The 15,995-nt window shown below is 42.1% G+C and overlaps 7 non-coding genes across 7 annotated transcripts; 4 read left to right on the top strand and 3 right to left on the bottom strand.

Annotated features, from left to right (window-relative positions):
- The first annotated feature begins 8,417 nt into the window (after positions 1 to 8,417).
- On the top strand, positions 8,418 to 8,490 carry trnak-uuu (transfer RNA lysine (anticodon UUU)). Its single transcript has one exon. It is a non-coding gene; the product is annotated as a tRNA-Lys (tRNA).
- Positions 8,491 to 9,096: 606 nt separating this feature from the next.
- On the bottom strand, positions 9,097 to 9,168 carry trnaw-cca (transfer RNA tryptophan (anticodon CCA)). Its single transcript has one exon. It is a non-coding gene; the product is annotated as a tRNA-Trp (tRNA).
- A 1,171-nt stretch (positions 9,169 to 10,339) lies between these two features.
- Positions 10,340 to 10,412, top strand: trnak-uuu (transfer RNA lysine (anticodon UUU)). Its single transcript has one exon. It is a non-coding gene; the product is annotated as a tRNA-Lys (tRNA).
- Positions 10,413 to 11,018: 606 nt separating this feature from the next.
- trnaw-cca (transfer RNA tryptophan (anticodon CCA)) lies at positions 11,019 to 11,090 on the bottom strand. Its single transcript has one exon. It is a non-coding gene; the product is annotated as a tRNA-Trp (tRNA).
- Positions 11,091 to 12,263: 1,173 nt separating this feature from the next.
- trnak-uuu (transfer RNA lysine (anticodon UUU)) lies at positions 12,264 to 12,336 on the top strand. Its single transcript has one exon. It is a non-coding gene; the product is annotated as a tRNA-Lys (tRNA).
- A 606-nt stretch (positions 12,337 to 12,942) lies between these two features.
- trnaw-cca (transfer RNA tryptophan (anticodon CCA)) lies at positions 12,943 to 13,014 on the bottom strand. Its single transcript has one exon. It is a non-coding gene; the product is annotated as a tRNA-Trp (tRNA).
- A 1,173-nt stretch (positions 13,015 to 14,187) lies between these two features.
- Positions 14,188 to 14,260, top strand: trnak-uuu (transfer RNA lysine (anticodon UUU)). Its single transcript has one exon. It is a non-coding gene; the product is annotated as a tRNA-Lys (tRNA).
- The last annotated feature ends 1,735 nt before the right edge of the window (positions 14,261 to 15,995 follow it).

Genomic DNA, 15,995 nt, shown 5'->3' with positions numbered 1-15,995 from the left:
TTTATTTTTATTTTTAATTTTATGTTTAGTAGTAGTTTAGTGATAAGAATTAGGTTATGAGATATGAATTTGTATTTAATTTGTGTTTTACATTGTATCTGGGATGGTGTGACATCATCAGGTCAAAGGTTATATAGCCATGGCGCTGATTTTAGATGGAGGTTGGTGGAAAATGCTGTACGGTTTTCTCACACTGTTTTGACCATGCTTTATGTTATGTTTGGAACAATAAACAATACTTTCGTTAAGTTTAATATTTCTGCATAATTTACAGCTAGTTTTTATTCATGTTTTTTCTCAAATAGACTCAATAAACTATTTTCTTTTCTACGTATCATGGAGTATGCGTTCAATCCCAACCGGGCACAGCGTTTTTCATCACCATGGATTAAACAAAGAAAATAGTCGCTACACAAAACGTCAAAACAGTTTCAGGATTGATGGATGTGGACACTTGGACTCTGGAAAAGCCACATTGATCTTCAAATTTCGATCCACTGTATTCGTGAGTACTACAGTGTTAAAGTAGCTTCGAGCCGCCGAGCCTAAAGGTTTTAACCTGTTTGTTTGCGCGGTTTAAAATTATAAAAATGGAAGGAATCGATGTGGAAAATGGGGAAGCGATGGCTGAGAAAGAAAAGAAACTGTTTAAGTTGATCGGAACCCGCAGAGGAAAGTTGGGTGTCCTTACAAGAAAGTGTAACGAAATAGACGCTCTTATTGAAGCTGGCGATACAAAGGAAGAAGTGGAAGTACAATTCGGAGATTTTATACGTTATTTTGATGAATTTAAAGAATTACAAGAGTCTGTCCAAGCTCTATTGCCACAAGAAGAAAGGGCTTATGATCAAAATGATTGGTTTGAGCCAAAAGCGTCGCGATTCAAAGAGTTTCTTAATGGCATTGAATTCTGGTTAAAAGTTGATGAAGTAAGAGCTTACGCAGATGAAAAGTTTGCCGAAGGGAACGCTCGTGAACATGAAAAGAAGACCGATGTGCATGGTGAAGGTGATGAGTCTGTGTCGCCTCATGACAGTGTTTCACAAGCGGCCGCAGCAAAGCCGCCTAGTAGAGTCTCCAGTCGGGGCAGCAGAGCCTCCGACGCGCTCTTGGAAGCGCGCGTGCAACGCGCTGTGTTGCTGGCACAAACGCAGTCCATAGATAAACAACTCGAACTCGAAATGGAGGAATTACGAATAAAATCAGCACAGAAAAAACATCAATTGAAAGCTAAAATAGCTGAAGCTGAAGCTACAATTCGAGTGCTTTCTGAAACCGAACTTTTGCCAGCTGATTTCGCTACTCCATCTGGTGCCTCGACTGAATATATTATTCCAACAACAAAAAAGAAACTTCCAACAAAACAATACACATTTCCTCTTTATAGTAGCACAAGTAAAGTCAAACTTGAAACAGAACCTCATTGCTCATTCTCAAACTCCGCTAAACAAATGCCAGTCCAAAAGGACACAAACAAATCACCTGCATACAGCTCAGATTTAAATAGCAATTCCTTGCTTGATGTCATGAAAAAACAAAACGAACTTACAGAATTGCTTGCAAAGCAACACGCATTGTCTCAACTACCACAAAGAGAAATACCTGTCTTTTATGGAGACCCACTTCAGTTCAGATCATTTTTGAAATCTTTTGAACATACAATTGAAACAAAAACTGAAAATATGCAACAAAGGCTTTACTACCTGGAGCAGTATACCTCTGGAGAGCCAAGGAACCTTGTACGAAGTTGCTTTCATTTACCACCAGACAGAGGATACAAAGAGGCAAAAGAACAACTCCAATGGCATTTTGGAAACAAAATTAAAGTTGCATCTGCTTTCTTGGACAAGGCACTGAAGTGGCCCGCGGTTAAGGCTGAGGATGCTTTAGGCCTTAGATCATATGCAATTTTTTTGAAAAGCTGCCACAATACCATGCAAGAAATGGATTATGTTGTAGATCTTGAAACACCCTCCAACTTAAAAGTCATAGTTTCAAAATTACCTTTTAAACTTAGAGAGAAATGGCGAACTGTTGTCTGCACCATTTATGAGAAACACAAACAAAGAGCCACATTCAGAGATTTACTCGCCTTTATTGACAAACAAGCACGAATTATGCTGGATCCAATTTTTGGAGAAATACAGAGCCCAGTCAATAAAACACAAGAACCAAGACAAAACAAAGTCTACTCAAAACCAAACAAGGGGAGCAGTTTTGCTACAGCTGTCGCATCTACGTCGATGTCTGAACAATCAAAGGTATATTTACAAACAAATAAACAATCCTCAAATGTAACCAATTCAAGTGCATTTACAAAGCCATGCATGTTCTGCAATAGAAGCCACCCCATGGAAGTTTGTGAAACATTTCAAAACAAACCAAACAATGATAAAGTGGAGTTCTTCAAGAATAAAGGACTATGCTTTGGCTGCTTGCAAAAGGGACATTTAAGCAAAAATTGTCAGAAACGTTTGTCATGCAACATATGTAAACAAAACCATCCAACAATTCTGCACATACAAGCCAAGGGAAACCAAAGCAAGTCTCAGACTGAAACAAAGACACCCACAAGTTCCGCTAGTTCCGATGCAGTCCTCTCATTGGCAACGGGTAGCAATACTGGGGCCGGTAAAAAGGAATGTGCTCTGGCAATCTTACCTGTGAAAGTGAAATTAAAAAAAGGAACAAAATTCATTGAAACCTATGCATTCTTGGATCCAGGGAGCTCAGCAACATTTTGTACTGAGCAGTTGGCCATACAGCTTCAAGCATCTGGAAAGAGAACAGAGATCATCTTGAAAACAATGGGTCAGGAAAAAGCATTATCAACAATTAGAATCTCTGGCTTGGAAGTAGCTGCATTGGACAGCGACAACTTTCTTGAACTCCCTGATGTTTTTACTCAAAACCAAATCCCTGTGACCCATGATGATATCCCAAAGCTAAAAGATATAAGAAAGTGGCCTTACCTTAATGAGGTTGACATCACGCCTATCGACGCAGGCATTGGGCTTTTGATAGGAGTCAATGCTCCAAGAGCATTAGAACCCTGGAAGATTATTAACAGCGTTGACAGTGGACCTTATGCTGTGAAAACCCATCTTGGTTGGGTTATTAATGGGCCGCTAGGATATGATGAAAACTTGAATGGTGCTTGCACTACAGTCAATAGAATATCCATTGCCAATTTAGAGAATTTGTTGATAAAGCAATACAATGAAGATTTTATGGAACAGCATTATGGAGAACAGATTGAATTGTCACAGGATGATAAACAGTTTTTGGAGATTGTGTCTGATTCAGCTGAACTTAAAAATGGTCATTACAATCTGAAACTTCCATTTCGTAAAGCCACTACAAACATGCACATGCCCAATAACAGGCAAATAGCCTATCAAAGGGCCCAGAACTTGATAAAGAGATTTAAAAGGGACCAAGAATTCTTTAATGAGTACAAGGCCTTTATGGATGAGGTTATGTCCAAAGGATATGCCGAAATTGTTCCTCAGAATGAGCTGCAGCCCGAAACTGGTAAGCTGTGGTACTTGCCACACCATGGTGTCTATCACCCACGCAAAAACAAGCTGCGTGTGGTTTTTGACTGTGCAGCAGTTTATGGTGGAACATCTCTGAACAGGGAACTTCTTCAGGGGCCTGACTTGACCAACACACTGCTTGGTGTGCTGATTCGCTTTCGCTTGGGCCCTGTCGCATTCATCACGGACATAGAAGGGATGTTTCATCAGGTTCGAGTGGCGAAGGAACATATCAATTTCTTGCGCTTCCTCTGGTGGCCTGATGGGGACATCTCCAAAGACCTCGTTGAGCACAGAATGTTGGTACATATATTTGGTGCAGTATCCTCACCCAGCTGTGCAACATTTGCGTTGCAGAAAACCGCCGATGACCACCAGCATGAATATTCAGAGGACATTACGAACACCATCAGGCATAATTTCTATGTCGACGACTGTCTGAAGGCAGTTGGTAGTACAGAACAGGCTTTGTCACTTTTTCACAAGCTTAATGAGTTATGCGCGAAAGGGGGCTTCCATCTTAACAAGTGGATTAGCAATGATCGTGCAGTCCTTGCTGCGATCCCTGAGAAAGACAGAGCTAAAGAAGTGCAAGCTTTAGATCTGAGCAAGGAGCAGCTGCCAATGGAAAGAGCCCTTGGTGTTCAATGGTTTGTGGAAAAAGATCAGTTTACTTTTAGCATAACCATCAAGTCACACCAGATAACCAGAAGGGGAATTCTCTCTGTTGTTTGTTCAATCTACGACCCTCTAGGTTTTCTGGCTCCCATCACACTGGTGGCAAAGCAGATCCTGCAAAGTTTATGTAAGCTGAAATTGAGCTGGGATGAGAGGATCCCTCATGTGGTCGCACAGACCTGGGAGAGTTGGCATAGCATGCTTCACCTTCTGGGCACTCTGGGAGTAAATAGAAGCTTTATTCCTTCAGGCTTCGGTCACATCACATCTGCACAGTTGCATCACTTTTGTGATGCTAGCGAGGTGGGCTATGGCGCCGTGTCCTACCTTCGGCTCACAAATAGTAACGGTGATGTCTGTGTATCCTTTGCCTTTGGAAAAGCCAGAGTGGCACCTCTTAAGTGCACGACCATTCCCAGAATGGAGCTTGCTGCAGCAGTCTTGGCTGCACGTCTGGACCGGATGCTGAGAACAGAACTGCATTTTTCATTGTCAAACTCAGTGTTTTGGTCGGACAGCATGACTGTTTTGCAGTACATTGCCAACAGAACCAGAAGATTTAAGACCTATGTCGCAAATCGTATATCTCTCATCCACTCTCTGTCGAACATAGAACAATGGAGGCACATCTCTTCAAAGGAGAACCCAGCTGATGCAGCTTCCCGTGGCTTATCAGTCAAAGCCTTTCTCCAGTGCAAAACATGGTTGAATGGACCACATTTTCTTCAAACCCACACACAGTGGCCAGAAATGATTGAAAACATAAACGATGTTTCAAAAGATGATCCTGAAATAAAGCAGGAAGTTTCTAGTCATGTTGCAGCTGTTCTGTCAATGGAGTTTTGTCCCATCATCAAGTTGATTTCTCACTTTTCGAGGTGGGCCGACCTAAAACGAGCAGTTGCTTGGATTTTAAAAATTAAAGACGCACTGAAACAAAAGTGTGATGGAAAGAAAAATCCAAATGTAAACAAACAATTTGTTCCCAAAATGAAAAAGAAAGAATTAACTTACCTGCTGACAGTGGATGACTTTGAAAAGGCTGAACAAGCCATAGTCAATTATGTGCAAAGGAAACACTTCTCAGAGGAGATTTCACTTCTGAATGAGGAAAAGGCTATAAAGAAAACCAGTCCTTTATACAAGCTGGATCCTGTTATGGTAAATGGCATCTTGAGGGTTGGTGGTCGGCTGAGCAAGTCTGCATTACCCGAAGAGGCTAAACATCCTGCCATCCTGCCTAAGAGTAGCCACATCTCTGAGCTCATTCTCCGCTATGTTCACGAGAAAGTTGGGCACGGCGGGAGGAATCATATGCTCTCTACTCTCCGTAGGCAGTTCTGGATTCCTCATGCCAATGCACGGGCAAGAAAGATAATCAGGGAATGCATGACTTGCCGCCGTTCGTGTCAAAGGCCTGGACAACAGAAAATGTCTGATCTCCCACCTCATCGTCTTGTCATGGACCTTCCTCCATTTACACTTGTTGGGATGGATTATTTTGGACCCATCGAAGTCAAAAGAGGAAGGAATACTTTAAAAAGGTATGGAGTCATATTTACATGTTTAACCTCACGTGCAGTCCATCTTGAGGTGGCCCATACACTGGATACAGACTCCTGCATCAATGCCATAAGAAGGTTCATCTGTAGGAGGGGACAGGTCAAGGAAATAAAATCGGACAATGGCACGAATTTTATAAGTGCAAATCGTGAATTGAAGCAAGCACTAAAAAACCTAGATCAAAGCAAAATCCATAACACTCTTGTACAGGATGGAATCAAGTGGAGTTTTAATCCTCCTCATGGAGCGCACCACGGTGGAGTCTGGGAGCGTTTGGTGCAGCAAGTTAAAAGAATATTATGTTCCGTCACTAGGCAACAAATAGTTGATGACGAGGCCCTCCTTACAATATTCTGTGAAGTAGAAGCAATGTTGAATGACAGGCCAATTACACCATCAAGTGATGATCCGAACGACCTTGAAGCGCTAACACCAAATCACCTTTTACTGTTAAAAGGAAAACCCATCATCCCACCCGGTCTGTTTAATAAACATGAAACATATGGAAGAAGGCGTTGGAAACAAGTCCAATACCTCAGTGACCTATTTTGGAAAAGATGGACAAAAGAATATCTTCCTCTGATGCAGCAACGTCAGAAATGGAACAGACCCTGCAGAAACTTCTCTATTGGAGATCTGGTTCTTTTAGTTGATGAGTGTGCCCCAAGAAATTCATGGTCTCTAGGGCGTATCACAGATACCATAAAAGATACTAAAGGCTTTGTACGTAAAGTACGTGTTAGAACACCAAGCAATGAATTAGAAAGACCCATAACTAAGTTATGTTTGTTACTTGAAGCCGATTGAGTTTTTTTTTTTAACACCTAGGTTTATTGATTCAATAGTGTATATTAGTTACTGAATAATGGAAAATGGTATGAGTTACTGCCAGAAAAGTAATGCATAACAGATCCAAGGAATGTTAAACAGAATAGGTTAAGATGCTTGAAATTATGGACTCAGTTTTTTTGCATCCCTTGGACTTTTTGTCCGAAGAATTTTTTTTTTTTTTATGGACTTTACCGTAAGAGACTTGATGCTGTATAATTGTATGATTGACTTTGATATGCATCAAAATGGACTTTGATATGCAAAATGTAAATATGCAGTTCAATGGTTGGTTATGCATCCTGACAATTATGTGCAATACCAATACATTTTGTGTTGATTCTTTGGGTTTGATAATGGCAGTTCAAGAATGTATAATTTAATAATTTTGTTATTCAAAATTAGGGGCCGGAATGTTACAGCCATTTTGCCATTTTGATATTTTGGGTTTCACCAACTCGGAATTTTGGGTTTGATAATTGAAAGTTTATTTTTATTTTTAATTTTATGTTTAGTAGTAGTTTAGTGATAAGAATTAGGTTATGAGATATGAATTTGTATTTAATTTGTGTTTTACATTGTATCTGGGATGGTGTGACATCATCAGGTCAAAGGTTATATAGCCATGGCGCTGATTTTAGATGGAGGTTGGTGGAAAATGCTGTACGGTTTTCTCACACTGTTTTGACCATGCTTTATGTTATGTTTGGAACAATAAACAATACTTTCGTTAAGTTTAATATTTCTGCATAATTTACAGCTAGTTTTTATTCATGTTTTTTCTCAAATAGACTCAATAAACTATTTTCTTTTCTACGTATCATGGAGTATGCGTTCAATCCCAACCGGGCACAGCGTTTTTCATCACCATGGATTAAACAAAGAAAATAGTCGCTACAGCATATGAGTATGGAGCAGTGTGGGACAATCTTTGGGATTATTTCACAACAGTCTTTGTGTCAGATGATGGGCATTCAGTGGCAAAGGTGGTATTAATCTCCATCTTCCGAGTTACATGGAGCCACGAATGCCCAAGATTGCACTACACACTGGACTTCAACGTATATAAATATATCTATATGTATATATGAAAATACATCACTGAAAGCTCCCTTGTGCCCGTTTTCTATGAAAGCATACAGTGATAAATTGCTGAAAGCCGATGCGGATGTCTTTGTCTGGTCCAGAGTGGACGATCCATTTGATCAGGGAAGTATGCTGGAAAAGTGTGTGTGCAAAACTGTTGAAAATGTAATGAAGAGTGTCGACTGCAAACCAATCTTGACCGAGTTGGTTGTATTTCTCAGTCGATAGCGCACTGGTCTTTTGATCTCAGGGTCCATGGCTTTAGTCCATGTTTGTAAATAAAGTAGACTTGAAAATGAGTCATGTGGTCTCCTTGTCTAGAAGGCCAACCTTCGTCGATAATGCTGATCTCTTTAAAATTATTCACATACCATAGGCATATAAGACATTCACTTATTCTAGATAAGACTTTAGAGGCAGGGCTGTTCAGAAGCGTGATCTTGGTAACAACTTTCACTGGATGTGATGGTCAGAATCCTCTTGTTAGGGAACGAAATGTTGAAAACATGGCAGTTAAACAAAAATCTTAACGGTTCGATTGATCTCGGCTTAAATACTGGGACATGTTATCAGCCAGTGTGAGGGTTTAAAATTCTGGTGGCCAACCTTACCACTTGAAAGGGTTCACAAGTGCTTTGTTTCTTCACATGTGTCAAACAATGGACGAGCGTTGGGAAAGGATGCCTAAAACTGCTTTTTGGGAGCGATGGCACCTTTTTCAGAGCCTGGATAGCTCAGTCGGTAGAGCATCAGACTTTTAATCTGAGGGTCCAGGGTTCAAGTCCCTGTTCAGGCGTTACCTTCTATTGGTGCTTAGGAAGAAGAGCGTTTGGCGCAAGTTGTTCAAAGCGATTAAAAATCCCAGCTTGGATTAAGAAATTCTCAAGAGCAGAACGTTGGAAATTGCTGACTCCTTGCCAAGTATTTCCATAATTTACCAGTGGATACTTTCTCTTAGGAGATTGTCTTATGTTCAGGAAGGTCACCAGGAGATGGTATTGCCACAGGTCTTCTTATCTACAGATGAATAAAATACAAACCCCTCACCTTAGAAGGAAACTTGAAGCTTCAAACATTTCCATTTCTTAACTAGGATGAACTAGGATCCTGTCTGTCAGACCAGCTGAATCTTCTATTATGATGGCATCTAAAGACGCCTTATCAGGCCCTAACTTTTCTCAGCACGCACAGCCGGCCGAGAATGGGGAAACATGTTATAGCAGGCTGAGGATGTCTGCCTAGTAATTAGGTCGGTGAGCTGTTACCTGAGCGCTGTCATCTTTTGTCAAGAGGTTGACACAAACATGCATGGTCATCCTAGGGATTGGATGTAATTTAAAATTCTGCCCACGAACCTTCTCGGAAAAGCCAGCAACACCAGCTGCCACACACAGACAGCTCATGACCTCGACGTGATTTGAACACACAACCTTCTGATCTGGAGTCAGACGCGCTACCGTTGCGCCACGAGGTCCTACATGGCCAGCAGTGCATGTGGCACCACATTTTCTCTCAAGGACAAGTCACGCGCGTCATCTATTGCTCCAGGCTTCTGGAATCTGGGATAGGGTTTTTTTTTTGTGCAAAGGACAAAGCAAAAGCTGATTGCATAACCTGTCTGATTCCCCCGTCCATGGATATCAAGAGGGTTTTTCATGATCAAATAGCACTCCTCAGCTCAGTGTGTGAGTGTGAAGCTTGGACAACTTGGACCTGAGTCTTGTCTCATAGACTGGAAAGCATATGAGTATGGAGCAGTGTGGGACAATCTTTGGGATTATTTCACAACAGTCTTTGTGTCAGATGATGGGCATTCAGTGGCAAAGGTGGTATTAATCTCCATCTTCCGAGTTACACGGAGCCACGAATGCCCAAGATTGCACTACACACTGGACTTCAACGTATATAAATATATCTATATGTATATATGAAAATACATCACTGAAAGCTCCCTTGTGCCCGTTTTCTATGAAAGCATACAGTGATAAATTGCTGAAAGCCGATGCGGATGTCTTTGTCTGGTCCAGAGTGATCTATTTGATCAGGGAAGTATGCTGGAAAAGTGTGTGTGCAAAACTGTTGAAAATGTAATGAACAGTGTCGACTGCAAACCAATCTTGACCGAGTTGGTTGTATTTCTCAGTCGATAGCGCACTGGTCTTTTGATCTCAGGGTCCATGGCTTTAGTCCATGTTTGTAAATAAAGTAGACTTGAAAATGAGTCATGTGGTCTCCTTGTCTAGAAGGCCAACCTTCGTCGATAATGCTGATCTCTTTAAAGTTATTCACATACCATAGGCATATAAGACATTCACTTATCCTAGATAAGATTTTAGAGGCAGGGCTGTTCAGAAGAGTGATCCTGGTAACAACTTTCACTGGATGTGATGGTCAGAATCCTCTTGTTAGGGAACGAAATGTTGAAAACATGGCAGTTAAACAAAAATCTTAACGGTTCGATTGATCTCGGCTTAAATACTGGGACATGTTATCAGCCAGTGTGAAGGTTTAAAATTCTGGTGGCCAACCTCACCACTTGAAAGGGTTCACAAGTGCTTTGTTTCTTCACATGTGTCAAACAATGGACCCGCGTTGGGAAAGGATGCCTCAAACTGCTTTTTGGGAGCGATGGCACCCTTTTCAGAGCCTGGATAGCTCAGTCGGTAGAGCATCAGACTTTTAATCTGAGGGTCCAGGGTTCAAGTCCCTGTTCAGGCGTTACCTTCTATTGGTGCTTAGGAAGAAGAGCGTTTGGCGCAAGTTGTTCAAAGCGATTAAAAATCCCAGCTTGGATTAAGAAATTCTCAAGAGCAGAACGTTGGAAATTGCTGACTCCTTGCCAAGTATTTCCATAATTTACCAGTGGATACTTTCTCTTAGGAGATTGTCTTATGTTCAGGAAGGTCACCAGGAGATGGTATTGCCACAGGTCTTCTTTTCTACAGATGAATAAAATACAAACCCTTCACCTTAGAAGGAAACTTGAAGCTTCAAACATTTCCATTTCTTACCTAGGATAAACTAGGATCCTGTCTGTCAGACCAGCTGAATCTTCTATTATGATGGCATCTAAAGACGCCTTATCAGGCCCTAACTTTTCTCAGCACGCACAGCCGGCCGAGAATGGGGAAACATGTTATAGCAGGCTGAGGATGTCTGCCTAGTAATTAGGTCGGTGAGCTGTTACCTGAGCGCTGTCATCTTTTGTCAAGAGGTTGACACAAACATGCATGGTCATCCTAGGGATTGGATGTAATTTAAAATTCTGCCCACGAACCTTCTCGGAAAAGCCAGCAACACCAGCCGCCACACACAGACAGCTCATGACCTCGACGTGATTTGAACACGCAACCTTCTGATCTGGAGTCAGACGCGCTACCGTTGCGCCACGAGGTTCTACATGGCCAGCAGTGCATGTGGCAGCACATTTTCTCTCAAGGACAAGTCACGCGCGTCATCTATTGCTCCAGGCTTCTGGAATCTGGGATAGGGTTTTTTTTTTGTGCAAAGGACAAAGCAAAAGCTGATTGCATAACCTGTCTGATTCCCCCGTCCATGGATATCAAGAGGGTTTTTCATGATCAAATAGCACTCCTCAGCTCAGTGTGTGAGTGTGAAGCTTGGACAACTTGGACCTGAGTCTTGTCTCATAGACTGGAAAGCATATGAGTATGGAGCAGTGTGGGACAATCTTTGGGATTATTTCACAACAGTCTTTGTGTCAGATGATGGGCATTCAGTGGCAAAGGTGGTATTAATCTCCATCTTCCGAGTTACATGGAGCCACGAATGCCCAAGATTGCACTACACACTGGACTTCAACGTATATAAATATATCTATATGTATATATGAAAATACATCACTGAAAGCTCCCTTGTGCCCGTTTTCTATGAAAGCATACAGTGATAAATTGCTGAATGTTGATGCGGATGTCTTTGTCTGGTCCAGAGTGGACGATCCATTTGATCAGGGAAGTATGCTGGAAAAGTGTGTGTGCAAAACTGTTTAAAATGTAATGAACAGTGTCGACTGCAAACCAATCTTGACCGAGTTGGTTGTATTTCTCAGTCGATAGCGCACTGGTCTTTTGATCTCAGGGTCCATGGCTTTAGTCCATGTTTGTAAATAAAGTAGACTTGAAAATGAGTCATGTGGTCTCCTTGTCTAGAAGGCCAACCTTCGTCGATAATGCTGATCTCTTTAAAGTTATTCACATACCATAGGCATATAAGACATTCACTTATCCTAGATAAGACTTTAGAGGCAGGGCTGTTCAGAAGAGTGATCCTGGTAACAACTTTCACTGGATGTGATGGTCAGAATCCTCTTGTTAGGGAACAAAATGTTGAAAACATGGCAGTTAAACAAAAATCTTAATGGTTCGATTGATCTCGGCTTAAATACTGGGACATGTTATCAGCCAGTGTGAAGGTTTAAAATTCTGGTGGCCAACCTCACCACTTGAAAGGGTTCACAAGTGCTTTGTTTCTTCACGTGTCAAACAATGGACGAGCGTTGGGAAAGGATGCCTCAAACTGCTTTTTGGGAGCGATGGCACCTTTTTCAGGGCCTGGATAGCTCAGTCGGTAGAGCATCAGACTTTTAATCTGAGGGTCCAGGGTTCAAGTCCCTGTTCAGGCGTTACCTTCTATTGGTGCTTAGGAAGAAGAGCGTTTGGCGCAAGTTGTTCAAAGCGATTAAGAGGCCCAGCTTGGATTAAGAAATTCTCAAGAGCAGAACGTTGGAAATTGCTGACTCCTTGCCAAGTATTTCCATAATTTACCAGTGGATACTTTCTCTTAGGAGATTGTCTTATGTTCAGGAAGGTCACCAGGAGATGGTATTGCCACAGGTCTTCTTATCTACAGATGAATAAAATACAAACCCCTCACCTTAGAAGGAAACTTGAAGCTTCAAACATTTCCATTTCTTACCTAGGATAAACTAGGATCCTGTCTGTCAGACCAGCTGAATCTTCTATTATGATGGCATCTAAAGACGCCTTATCAGGCCCTAACTTTTCTCAGCACGCACAGCCGGCCGAGAATGGGGAAAAATGTTATAGCAGGCTGAGGATGTCTGCCTAGTAATTAGGTCGGTGAGCTGTTACCTGAGCGCTGTCATCTTTTGTCAAGAGGTTGACACAAACATGCATGGTCATCCTAGGTATTGGATGTAATTTAAAATTCTGCCCACGAACCTTCTCGGAAAAGCCAGCAACACCAGCTGCCACACACAGACAGCTCATGACCTCGACGTGATTTGAACACGCAACCTTCTGATCTGGAGTCAGACGCGCTACCGTTGCGCCACGAGGTCCTACATGGCCAGCAGTGCATGTGGCACCACATTTTCTCTCAAGGACAAGTCACGCGCGTCATCTATTGCTCCAGGCTTCTGGAATCGGGGATAGGGCATTTTTTGTGCTAAGGACAAAGCAAAAACTGATTGCATAACCTGTCTGATTCCCCCGTCCATGGATATCAAGAGGGTTTTTCATGATCAAATAGCACTCCTCAGCTCAGTGTGTGAGTGTGAAGCTTGGACAACTTGAACCTGAGTCTTGTCTCATAGACTGGAAAGCATATGAGTATGGAGCAGTGTGGGACAATCTTTGGGATTATTTCACAACAGTCTTTGTGTCAGATGATGGGCATTCAGTGGCAAAGGTGGTATTAATCTCCATCTTCCGAGTTACACGGAGCCACGAATGCCCAAGATTGCACTACACACTGGACTTCAACGTATATAAATATATCTATATGTATATATGAAAATACATCACTGAAAGCTCCCTTGTGCCCTTATTCTATGAAAGCATACAGTGATAAATTGCTGAAAGCCGATGCGGATGTCTTTGTCTGGTCCAGAATGGATGATCCATTTGATCAGGGAAGAATGCTGGAAAAGTGTGTGTGCAAAACTGTTGAAAATGTAATGAACAGTGTCGACTGCAAACCAATCTTGACCGAGTTGGTTGTATTTCTCAGTCGATAGCGCACTGGTCTTTTGATCTCAGGGTCCATGGCTTTAGTCCATGTTTGTAAATAAAGTAGACTTGAAAATGAGTCATGTGGTCTCCTTGTCTAGAAGGCCAACCTTCGTCGATAATGCTGATCTCTTTAAAGTTATTCACATACCATAGGCATATAAGACATTCACTTATCCTAGATAAGACTTTAGAGGCAGGGCTGTTCAGAAGAGTGATCCTGGTAACAACTTTCACTGGATGTGATGGTCAGAATCCTCTTGTTAGGGAACGAAATGTTGAAAACATGGCAGTTAAACAAAAATCTTAACGGTTCGATTGATCTCGGCTTAAATACTGGGACATGTTATCAGCCAGTGTGAAGGTTTAAAATTCTGGTGGCCAACCTCACCACTTGAAAGGGTTCACAAGTGCTTTGTTTCCTCACATGTGTCAAACAATGGACGAGCGTTGGGAAAGGATGCCTCAAACTGCTTTTTGGGAGCGATGGCACCTTTTTCAGGGCCTGGATAGCTCAGTCGGTAGAGCATCAGACTTTTAATCTGAGGGTCCAGGGTTCAAGTCCCTGTTCAGGCGTTACCTTCTATTGGTGCTTAGGAAGAAGAGCGTTTGGCGCAAGTTGTTCAAAGCGATTAAAAATCCCAGCTTGGATTAAAAAATTCTCAAGAGCAGAACGTTGGAAATTGCTGACTCATTGCCAAGTATTTCCATAATTTACCAGTGGATACTTTCTCTTAGGAGATTGTCTTATGTTCAGGTAGGTCACCAGGAGATGGTATTGCCACAGGTCTTCTTATCTACAGATGAATAAAATACAAACCCCTCACCTTGGAAGGAAACTTGAAGCTTCAAACATTTCCATTTCTTACCTAGGATAAACTAGGATCCTGTCTGTCAGACCAGCTAAATCTTCTATTATGATGGCATCTAAAGACGCCTTATCAGGCCCTAACTTTTCTCAGCACGCACAGCCGGCCGAGAATGGGGAAACATGTTATAGCAGGCTGAGGATGTCCGCCTAGTAATTAGGTCGGTGAGCTGTTACCTGAGCGCTGTCATCTTTTGTCAAGAGGTTGACACAAACATGCATGGTCATCCTAGGGATTGGATGTAATTTAAAATTCTGCCCACGAACCTTCTCGGAAAAGACAGCAACACCAGCCGCCACACACAGACAGCTCATGACTACGACGTGATTTGACCACGCAACCTTCTGATCTGGAGTCAGACGCGCTACCGTTGCGCCACGAGGTCCTACATGGCGAGCGGTGCATGTGGCAGCACATTTTCTCTCAAGGACAAGTCACGCGCGTCATCTATTGCTCCAGGCTTCTGGAATCTGGGATAGGGTTTTTTTTTTGTGCAAAGGACAAAGCAAAAGCTGATTGCATAACCTGTCTGATTCCCCCGTCCATGGATATCAAGAGGGTTTTTCATGATCAAATAGCACTCCTCAGCTCAGTGTGTGAGTGTGAAGCTTGGACAACTTGGACCTGAGTCTTGTCTCATAGACTGGAAAGCATATGAGTATGGAGCAGTGTGGGACATTCTTTGGGATTATTTCACAACAGTCTTTGTGTCAGATGATGGGCATTCAGTGGCAAAGGTGGTATTAATCTCCATCTTCCGAGTTACACGGAGCCACGAATGCCCAAGATTGCACTACACACTGGACTTCAACGTATATAAATATATCTATATGTATATATGAAAATACATCACTGAAAGCTCCCTTGTGCCCGTTTTCTATGAAAGCATACAGTGATAAATTGCTGAAAGCCGATGCGGATGTCTTTGTCTGGTCCAGAGTGGACGATCCATTTGATCAGGGAAGTATGCTGGAAAAGTGTGTGTGCAAAACTGTTGAAAATGTAATGAACAGTGTCGACTGCAAACCAATCTTGACCGAGTTGGTTGTATTTCTCAGTCGATAGCGCACTGGTCTTTTGATCTCAGGGTCCATGGCTTTAGTCCATGTTTGTAAATAAAGTAGACTTGAAAATGAGTCATGTGGTCTCCTTGTCTAGAAGGCCAACCTTCGTCGATAATGCTGATCTCTTTAAAGTTATTCACATACCATAGGCATATAAGACATTCACTTATCCTAGATAAGACTTTAGAGGCAGGGCTGTTCAGAAGAGTGATCCTGGTAACAACTTTCACTGGATGTGATGGTCAGAATCCTCTTGTTAGGGAACGAAATGTTGAAAACATGGCAGTTAAACAAAAATCTTAACGGTTCGATTGATCTCGGCTTAAATACTGGGACATGTTATCAGCCAGTGTGAAGGTTTAAAATTCTGGTGGCCAA

Source organism: Clarias gariepinus, chromosome 5 (assembly GCF_024256425.1).
Source record: "Clarias gariepinus isolate MV-2021 ecotype Netherlands chromosome 5, CGAR_prim_01v2, whole genome shotgun sequence".
NCBI classification, from domain to species: domain Eukaryota; kingdom Metazoa; phylum Chordata; class Actinopteri; order Siluriformes; family Clariidae; genus Clarias; species Clarias gariepinus.
This window is presented reverse-complemented; position numbering and strand designations above follow the sequence as displayed.